The sequence below is a fragment of the Sapajus apella genome, unplaced genomic scaffold, assembly GCF_009761245.1.
Source record: "Sapajus apella isolate SASKATOON/1434 unplaced genomic scaffold, GSC_monkey_1.0 scaffold3, whole genome shotgun sequence".
In the NCBI taxonomy this organism is placed as follows: Eukaryota; Metazoa; Chordata; class Mammalia; order Primates; family Cebidae; genus Sapajus; species Sapajus apella.
In genome coordinates, this window is record NW_022436943.1 from 33,863,989 (window position 1) to 33,875,133 (window position 11,145).

General features: G+C 39.3%; 1 pseudogene; it reads right to left on the reverse strand.

The window, feature by feature from the left end:
* Nucleotides 1–8,085: 8,085 nt before the first annotated feature.
* LOC116529513 lies at nucleotides 8,086–8,965 on the reverse strand (annotated as a pseudogene).
* Between the last annotated feature and the right edge of the window lie 2,180 nt (nucleotides 8,966–11,145).

Consider the following 11,145-nt stretch of genomic DNA (forward strand, 5'->3'; position numbering starts at 1 on the left):
CCAAGAAAATCATACCTCTGAAAACTTAACCAAACCAGAAGTTTTTTAGATCTTTATAGAGTTTATCTCAACCTTTTGGCATGCATGTGTCTTACAAGGACAAACAGAGTAATTGCCATTTCCTGTTTACCACGCTGGGGCAAAAAAGTAAATGTTTATCCCAGATGAATACAAAAAGTTTAAATTTAAAAAAATGTGCTGCTCAGATCAACTACGCATCCAGTGTCAGAGCTAGGTAAATATTTTCTAGTCAGGTTGTGAAATTTGGTACAGGAGATATGACTGGTACTACAGCTGGCTTATAATGGCTTACAATCATCTGCCATGATTTATCTGGATTTTTTAATGACCATATCAGTGAATTAAACTTTCAATCACTGAAGTTGATGCTAGTTTCTATAATTCTACCCCAGAAAATTGAATTTTAAAGATTTACTATTTCAGGGGAAGTTCCAGGGATTCCATTTGACTTTTCCCATCATAATGGATCTTAATTCACAGATTGAAAAAACTATGAGCGTTCTGCCAGCTGCACTAATCACCTGGAGAAATGATGGCAGAAAAGTCTGTTAGACATGCTGTATGATGGCCTTGGTCTCCATAGGTCCCCACTCTAACAGGAGTTATCGTGGTACTTTGGGTCTCCTGGTAACAGCGTCAGCTCAAACTCTCTATCATAGCCCTCAAAATATCTGGATATTATCCCTCTTCCAGTACATAATTATTCTGTTAAATGGCCATAGTTTTCTATGAGGAAATAATTGGAAGAATATTTTTGCATATACTTGCTGTGGCATTTCAGGGTACTTTTTTAAGTGGACCTCATCTTTAAGTGATGGACTCAATAACTAGCTCAGATTTGGAAACTGGCAGAAATGATAACTTGTCATTACATCAACCCTGTCCTCAAGAATCTTTAATGTTTTGTTGTTGCTATAGCTAAGTCAAGAAGTGCCCTTACTGGCTGCCTATTCATCTTGCTCCATGAAACACCATGATTTATCAGCCATTGTCACAAATCCATGTGGTCAAGACCTCCTGGTTTCCTCTCTGGCCTTGCTGCTCCATTTTCCCTGGCAATAAAATATGCCCATCAGAATCCTGTTATTCTCATGGGTACTAGGAAGGCTGTTTTCAAAGATTATTTTCTACCATCACCCTGGCTTACAGGAGATCGTGAAACTTCTCAGTGAATCTCATATCTTTGTCACTCAGCTCCTTATTGCTTTAGTGAAAGGGGTGTCGTTCAGACCCTTTTATGGAACACGACTAGCTGTTGGACTTCTGATTTCGTTTTGACTTGCTCACCTTTCGGATCCTTTCCTCATTACCCTACCAAGGCAGTTATGCATTTCAACCTTGATTACTGTAGGTCATCATCATATTCAAACTCTAAGGCCACCATAATGTCAAGGGAGAGTACCCCTATGTCAATAAACTCTCAGGCCCCAATCTGACAGCCTATTCAAACTATTTTCCCAATTTCTTACTATTACATATTAGTTGAGTGATGAAGGTCTGCTAGAGAATAAGTCTTTCTTCACATAGGACAGCTTTGCACAAGCTACGCTAAGGCTTGATTCTAGTTATTGGTAGGCCATGCATTCTAAATGGGAGTACAAATTGGTTTTGGAAGCACAAAAATTTCTTAGATATTATCATGATTTTAGGCACTCCAAAGGATTACAGAACATAAGCAGTACACTGTATATCTGTGGTATTAAAGTTTTATAGGGGGTAGTAAATATCTAAGGTTCCTTAGGTAGATGATAATAAACAAAGAGATTGAGGAGCCTGGTCTAGACAATACAGCAGAGTTTCTCAGCCTCAGCACTATTGACATTTTGGGCCAGATCATCTTCGCTGTGGTGGATGTTCTGTGAATTATACAATGTTTAGCAGCACCTGTGGCCACTAGATACTAGCAGCCTTCTCCTCCTCCCTCCACTGTAGCAAGAATAAAAAATGTCTCCAGATATTGTAGTAGTTGTTAAACTTTATTATGCATCAGAATCATTGGAAGCCCTTGTTAAAGCACAGATGATGGAGTCCTACGTCCAAATGGGACCTGAGAATTTGCTTTTAAATTCTCAGTAAACATTCTAAGTAAGGGTGTTTATAGTAGGTATCCAATAGGGTTATTTTGTGGATTAAATGAATTAAGGCAGAGAACAGTAGTACAAATGCCATGAAGCTGGAATACGCTTGGTTTGGTCAGAAAACAGCAGGGAGACCAGTGGCTGGAGCAGAGTAAAAATGTGGGAGCTTAGAAGTAGGTGAAGTAAGAGCAGCAGCGAGATGCCAGTGTATACAGAGAAGATTGGCTGTTGCAAACTTTTTTATTCTATTTTATGTTCCAGGATACATGTGCAGGCTGTGCAGGTTTGTTACATAGGTAAACCTGTACCATGGTGGTTTGGTGCACCTGTCAACCCATTACCTAGGTATTAAGCCCAGCATGCATTAGCTGTTTTTCCTGATGATCTTCCTCCCTCTTGTCCCTTGACAGGCCCCAGTGTGTGATGTTCCCCACTCCCATGTTCATGTGTTCTCATTGTTCAGCTCCCACTTATAAGTGAGAATATGGGGTGTTTGGTCTGTTTCTGTGTTAGTTTGCAGAGGATAGTGGCTTCCAGCTCCAACCACGTACCAGCAAAGAACATGATCTCATTCCTTTTTTATGGCTGCATAGTATTGCATGGTATATATGTACCACATTTCTTTATCCGGTCTATCATTAATGGGCATTTGGGTTAATGAATTTTTATTCTGAGAGCAATCAAGAGCCACTGGAGTATTTTGAGTTGACAAATATTATGATCTGACTTATGTTTATTTTGTCTGCTGTGTGCAGCATGAGAAAAGCAAGAACACAAGTTAAGAGGTTATTGCAATTTAGGGCCTGGTGAGGTGGGTCACACCTGTAATTCCAGCACTTTAGGAGGCCAAGGCAGGTGGGATTGCTTGATTCCAGGAGTTTGAGACCAGCCTGGGCAACATGATGAAATCCCATCTCTACAAAAAAATACAAAAATTAGCCAGGTGTGGTAGTTCATGCCTATTGTCCCAGCTACTTGGGAAGCTCAGGTGGGAGAATCACCTGAACCTGGGGAGGTCAAGGCGGCTGTGAGCTGAGATTGCGCCAATGCACTCCAGCCAGCCTAGGTGACAGAGTAAGACCCTGTCTCAAAAAGAAAAAAGAAAAAAAAGTGTTATTGCAATTCAGGAAGAGATGTGCAGGGTTTGGACTGGGGAGAAGTGGTCAGGTTCTAGGGCTTTTTCCAAATAGGAATTGGCAAGATATAATGATGGTTTGGATAAGAAAAGGAGAAGATTCAGGATCAAAGATGTCCCCAAATATTTTTGCCTGAATTTCAAACAGAGTTCCCATATTCTGAATCAGAGAATATTGAGAGGAGAGAGAAAGTTTTGGTGAAAAAAATCTAGAGTGTAATTTGGGATATATTAAGCCTTAGTATCTCAAACAGAGATGTTGAATAGGTGACTGGATCTGTGAATCTGGAGTTCAAAAGATGGTCTGGGCTAAAAATGTAAATGCCCAGTTATATTCCCAAAAATGATGTTTAAGATTCTGGCATCAGAATAGATTACCTGAGTGCTGAAGAGGTCTGAAGGGTGAATCCTAGCTCCAGGACTTTTAGTGTAATTGAGAACTAAGGTTATTATTAATAAGGTAGATTATCAAGAATTGTTTAGCAAAATCTTATAAGTGAGATGACTGAAAAATCACCCAGGTAAATGTCACCTAGTGTGATAATTTGACCAAAAGACAAAAAAAAAATTATCTTTGGATTCACAGGGCTGGCAGGATCAGTTTACTGAAAATCCAAATTTGCTTATATATTCATGGGGTATAATAGCTACCGCCTGAAGCCGATTATAAGAATTAGAGATAGTCTAAAATTGTTACTATTTTATTCGAAGAAGAGCACTGAAATTTGTTTTATGCTGTATAAAGAACTTGTTTGATGCATATTTCATGAGCCCTGGTTGAGAGGGAACATTTCATATTGAAATATATGAAAGCTTCTAATCAAACATTTATGTCAGCAAGAGTTTTCTTTTATGGAGGAAAGTTAATGTGATTTAAAAAAGTTAAAAAAATAAGCATAATAATGCCCTGAAGATGATAATCCATTTTGGACAAGATAGAGGGCAGGGAGAAGACCCGGTAATGAACAGCTGGATTGAAGTCAGAAGCTGAAGTCAGAGGCAAAGCTTCTGATCTTGGTTTTCACAGAGAGCCACTAAACCTTCCATTCTCCTAACCAACTCTGACCCTATTCCATTACGCCTTTTTAGTAACAAAAAAATTACTTCAGTACACTTTTATATCTGAATGGGGAACAACAAAGAACTTTAGTTTAAACAAATACAGTGTCTAGTGTGGGCAATTTCTGAAGGGGAAATAAAATGTTTCGAAGTAGGTTCATTTATACTAGTGTTAATAAATTTGTTGTCAGCATCTTTCTTATCCAGCTATTCCAAACTGAGACCTGTGACAGCTTTTGGCTATTAACCCATTTTCTCCATGGAGTCTGAATTAATTTTCATAGGGCCTGTGTATGACTATGTAGCCCTAATCAACGACCCCTCTATATCTGCTTTCATCTTCTACATGGCTCTTTGGAGACTGGAATAAAATTGGTTTTCTAGAAATTACCACTGAGTTCTTGATTTTGACTTCATTATTCCTGTGTCATGCTTCCTGCCCTACCCTTCCACCCTTTCTCCCCTATCCCACTATGTTATTTTCTGCACGTGGACTTGAGATCTAGTATACAAGGACAGGACTCTGGGTTTCTGAGTATCTCAAAATACCAGACATTCTCATCTGTTATCCTCTTACCACTTCTTTTTTGTTTAGGCTCCAGGTCTGGATTTTGACTCAGGTTCTCTTCTCATTCAGTGTAAGTAGTGACTCTGTATGGCATCCCTCCTCTCTAGACTTGGAGTGCTGATCCTAACTATGTATCATTTGGCTGGATCAGTTTCATTGAGATTAGATCATCTTCCTGATGGTCTTATCCTTTTTTTATAGATCTCATGCAAATTAGCTATGTCTTCATTGACAACCAAGTATAAAGGAATCTTCTGGTTGCTCTATGTATCTTATTGATTGGAGATTATGATGCTACTCATTCCAGAACCTCAGTTGTGAGGTCCCAATCTACTATGTCTTGACCACATGGACATCACCTTTGTGACAATTTTGATGGGAATCTATTTACTAAATATTCAATGGACTCCCTCCTTCTTCAATTTGGTCCTGATTTTGTTCTCTCCTCTTTCTCCCCATTTCCCTCTGGCCCTGTTTTTCAGGATGTCTTATGTCTGAGACTGCCCAGATAGATGATATTATTGGAAATATTTCATCATGTTTATAATATAACAGTATCTTATATATAGCAGACATTCAATAATGTTTACTGTGAATGAGCTATGCTGTTTAAATTCTATTTTGAATGGGACAATTTTGTCAAAGGCTTGATGTATTTGTTCTTCAGGATACTAGGAACTTCGCTTATCTAAGACAGAAATTAGGCCCAGTCGAAGATATCAAAGAGCAGAGAATGAGTTTGGGGGAAGGAGGCAGATTTCCTTGTCTTTCAACACATACACACTTACGAAGCACTTACTCTATTCCAGGCAATGTCCTAGATGCTGAAGACCCACTAATGGCAAGTTGTAGTTCCCACAGAGCTAATATCAGCAACATTGATATTAGCACAGCACTTGGCATGTTGTAGGTTTTCAATCATCTGTTGGGTAAATGAATATTATTTTTAAATTAGTATTCACTTTAATTTTTATTATCATAAAAATTTGCTTTTTACTAAAACCAAATTTTAATTTTTAGACTTAATTAAAACACAATTTTGAATCACTGTCTGAACCTTAAGTTTAATTTCACTGAAGTCTTTTCAATTTCATGAACCTTTCTGAAGTGAGAAACTTCTTTTTAATATTGACTCTAGAAGAACAATGATAGTAGTTACATGTGTCCCACACATTGATCAACATATCTTTCCCTAAACTTTCTTCCAATCAGCAAAGGGCAATTTTTATCTCATTATTTTTTCTCAGCTTAGATTAAAAACTAGTTTTTACTGATAAATTTAGCTTTACTTAACCTCGCTTCTGTTATTGGCTCTGATCTGATCACTTAAAAAAATTAAGACTTCTTAAATGACAGCCTGTCTGAATATCTAGCTTTATAAAATCACATTGGACCATTACATGATAATACTTTAAGGCAAAAATGGAATTTCTTTACATGCTACTTCCAAAGTTATGTACTGTAAAAGTACAGGTCCTCTTGTTATTCCTGAAAGTGAAAAAAAAAAGCTCTGAGAATGCTGTGCCTATGTTCTCTCATCCTCAGAGTCTTGAACATAGTAATGATGCTTACATTTGAGGATCTTTTATGCATTAAAAATACTTCCACACGTGCTTTTTGTAGTGCCCTGGTGAAATAAAAGCATGAATTTTTGAGTTGGCCAACCTTAGGCTTAAGTCCTAACTAGCCTTCTACTATCTGTGTGGTGCTAAGTTTCTTAACCTGTCTGAGTTCATTTCTTCAAATCAAAAATAGAGGTGATGCTACTTATTTAGGGAAGTTGGGGGGATTAAATAACATAATGTATGTACTACCAGAAAGTTGTCAATCCATTCTGGTTTGATAACAACCTTCAAGACAGAGAAGGAGCTGGAGTAATGACCAACATCAATTACTTACAAAAGCTTTTCATATGTTTAATAGATAATTATTTCTTCCTTACACATCAGCATAAGAAATGTTGTTATTTTGGTTTAATTTGTCTAAGTCAAAATCTGTCTATGTGCCCCTACTCTCCAAGGAGGTAAGTAATTAAATCTCAATCAAGGGTTTTAGTGTCTTCTTGCTCCTTATATTCTAAATTTGGATACTTATGTGGATATAGAAAGATGTGGGAGGTGGAGTGGGCCTCCTTGTTCTTATAGCTCCTTTTGCTGAAAAATCTACCTTCCATTTTCCCCTCCATACATGGTATCTCCACAAACCACTAGACCCTGCCCTGACTGGGAAAATTTCTTCTTCATTGGTTTCTTCTCTCAGCACCAGCATTCACCTCTGTCTCCTTTAAGGGTCTTCTCAAATTAAATCTGTGCAGAAATTACCACTTGTGTACAGTATGTTTCACTTTCTAATCTGAGATTCTTTGAGGCAATGGATCCCAGAAGCAGAGTACTAAGTCTTGGTTACTTTCGGGGAAAAGGGATGGTAGCCAGAACACTCATTATTTTGAACATCCAACAGCAGTAAAAATAATGTATAATGTACATTAATACAACAATAAGTCATCTGATAAGGATTTTATTTATTTTTCCCATCACTCCTATGATATAAGTTCTTCAGGCACCACACTACCCTCAATAACAAAAGAGATGTATCCTGGTTTTCTGCTTTGTGAAGATCTACCTCTGCATCACTGCTTAGCTAATAGAGAGAAGCGGTCCTTTAGCCACTGATGGTTCTGACAAAAGTTCTTTGAGCAGAAGTTCACTTATCCCTTGGTCTTGAAACATCCAACACAAACCAATTTTCTGTCTTATCCCAGACTTCCTCAGGTTGGATCCCATCATAATTCAGATCTCTCCTCTGGTCACCATTAGCTCAACTCCTCATGTCATACATCACCAGGACTCCTCTTGCCATCTTCCTCCATTTTCTGACCCAAACTTTCTTTTCTCATAAGCTTCTCAAACTCTTCCAGTGTGCTTTCTGTCATTAGGAGAATTCTCTTTATCCTTTATAGTTTTGTCTTTCCCTGTTCTCTTGCTCTTATTTTTCTAGCAGAAACCTAGATGAATTTCCTTTAGTGTCATTTATTCTTTAGATCCTTTTGAATGGATGATTTTTTTTTAAAGAGATCTGAAGTGATATTACCTTTATTTCATTTGCTTTAAGCCAATCGTGAAATTTTACAGTGATTTTTGGGGCAGAGACAGAAGGAGGGGGCTGTCAAGAATCACTGGGGCTGTGGCCCAGTCAGCCTGCAGAGGTGCAGGCAGGGTGGGTCCTCATTGGGGCAGCTGGAGGAGCATGGACTGCCCCACCAGCAGGTAGGTGATGTTCCGAGAGCATGAGAGCAGGTACATGATGTTCTCCACAGCTTCCAGCTTGTGCAACTCGATCAGGCCGTCCGCTTTGGTGGCCAGTGAGTTGGCAATCAACTCAGCTGCCTTGGGGTTTCCCTCAGCATAGATGATAGCTGCCTTTTTCTGCTGCCCAGCCTTTTCCACCACAAATCTGGCCCTCTCTGCTTCCTGCGGGGCCACCTGTTTGGCTTCCACCGCTTCTGTGAACTCCTTCCTGAAGGTCAGATGTGTCAAGGACATGTCGTCCAGGTTAAGCCCAAAGGTGGCTGCTCGCTCCATAATGTTGTCCGTCGCTCACTTTCCTGGAGACCAGCTCTCTCTGGGTCATTAGTTCTCCAGCATCAAAGCAAGCCCCCACTGACTTGAGAATCTCAGTTATGATGGATGGCAGCACATACTCATCATAGTCCTCTCCAATGCTGGTGAAGATGCCAGGAAGCTGGTTAGCGACAGGCCAGAAGAGGATGTGCAGTGTGATGTTGACACTCTGTAATTCTTTGCTACCAGTGATGACTGTCACATTACATGGCCGAGGATGGCAGTCAAAGATAATTGGTTTCTGTATCCATGGGATGAGAAAGTGAGTCCCTTCCCCTACCACAGTGTCCTGTAGTCCAGGGAATTGGTCAGAGATGACAGCTCTGGGACCAGCATCCACATTATATAAGGTGGAGTTCATCACGCCTCCTTTACCAGCTAAGGCCAGGCCAAACTTGCCAATGGACTCAAACACTTTGGCAGCCATGTTTTCTTCTGCTGGACGCTCTCACACCTGCTTCCACTCTGACATCCACATGAATTCCCCAACTGATGATGTGTTTTATTCCTACCATACTTATCTCAGGGCCTGTAATTTGGGTAAATGTTTTATACTTATCATTTGTTTGTTTATTCAACACCTTTTATCTTCCTATCTCAGCCAATTCTTTGACTTCATAGAGACATCTCCCCCCACTGTTCTAACACTTTGTAAGTCCCTACCTCCTTGAAAGTTAATGCCATCAGACTTTGCTACCATTATCCCTTTCTGTGTTACCTTGACATTTTCTTAATCTTTATTATATGTTTTTCTTTCTTCTTTCTTTTTGTTATACTTTAAGTTCTGGGGTACATGTGCAGATCGTGCAGAATTGTTACACAGGTATACACATGCCATGGTGATTTGCTGCATCCATCCCCCTGTCATCTACATTAAGTATTTCTCCTAATGTTATCCCTCCCCTAGTCCCCTCTACCCCTCAACAGGCCCTGGTATGTGATGTTCCCCCCTGTGTCCATGTGTTCTCATTGTTCAACATCAACTTATGAATGAGACCATGCAGTGTTTGGTTTTCTGTTCCTGTGTCAGTTTACTGAGAATGATGGCTTCCAGCTTCATCCATGTCCCTGCAAAGGACATGAACTCATCCTTTTCTATGGATGTATAGTATTCCATGGTGTATTTGTGCCACATTTTCTTTATTCATCTATCATTGATGGGCATTTGGGTTGGTTCCAAGTCTTTCCTATTGTAAACATTGCCGCAATGAACATATGTTCATGTGTCTTTATAATAGAATGATTTATAATTCTTTGGGTATAGACCCAGTAATGGAATTGCTGGGTCAAGTGGTATTTCTATTTCTAGATCCTTGAGGAATCACCACAAAGACCTAACACCATAAAAACTCTAGAAGAAAACCTAGGCGAAACCATTCAAGTCATAGGCATAGGCAAGAACTTCATGACTAAAACACCAAAAGCAATGGCAACAAACGCCAAAATTGACAAATGGGGTCTAATTAAACTTAAAAGCTTCTGCACAGCAAAAGAAACTATCATTAGAGTGAACTGGCAAGCAATAGAATGGGAAAAACTTTTTGCAATCTACCCATCTGACAAAGGGCTAATGTCTAGAATCTACAAAGAACTTAACAAATATACAAGAAAAAAACAACCCCATCAAAAAGTGGGTGAAGGATATGAACAGACACTTTTCAAAAGAAAACATTTATGCAGCCAACAACCATATGAAAAAAAGCTCACCATCACTGGTCATTAGAGAAATGCAAATCAAAACCAAATTGAGATACCATCACACACCAGTTAGAATGGCGATCATTAAAAAATCTGGAGAGCTGGGGAGAGATAGCAAGGGGAGAGATGCCAGATGTAGGTGATGGGGAGGAAGGCAGCAAATCACACTGCCACGTGTGTACCTATGCAACAATTTTGCATGTTCTTCACATGTACCCCAAAACCTAAAATGCAATAAAATAAATAAATGGGGGAAAAAAAATCTGGAGACAACAGATGCTGGAGAGGATGTGGAAAAATAGGAACACTTTTACATTGTTGGTGGGAGTATAAATTATTTCCTTATTTTTTGAAGACTTTACTAGTGGATAGCTGTCTCCTTCTACATCTTCCTATTTACCATTCTTTGCTATTTAAAAATCCAAGTGGAAGCTTCAGCTAATACCTTGCTGTGTTAGTCTGGGTCCTCCAAAAAGAAGCTAAAACAGGATTAAACATATATAAAATTTATTAGGGGAATGAATGCCTTTGAGATTAAAAGTTGTGAAGGAACTCAAGAGAAATTTTGAGAGTCATCAAAAAAGTTTGATGACTCTCATGTTTGACCCCAAGGGTGGAAAGAAGGAGAGAAGAGCAGTTGGATAAAAGTGACTTAAATTGCAGTTTAGTTGTAAGGAAAGCTTTTTAAGGACATTGGGGGAAGGCTTGAGGTGAAATTGCCTGTCAGAGTGTTCTTGCATCTCCCAGGAGTGGGCCTGCCATTTTATCGCCACTGCACTCAGTCACTGGTTGTGAGAAACCCATGGGAAGTATGGCTTTGGTGTGGCATGGTGATGAATTTTGGTACACAGTAGCTGGGTTCATCTGCTAATTATGATCCCCTCAGCTGGAGATTTGTGGGACGTATTTTAATGGCTGGTATGCTTTTCTCTCGGTACTTTGACCTCCTTATCGCCAATAGTTTTT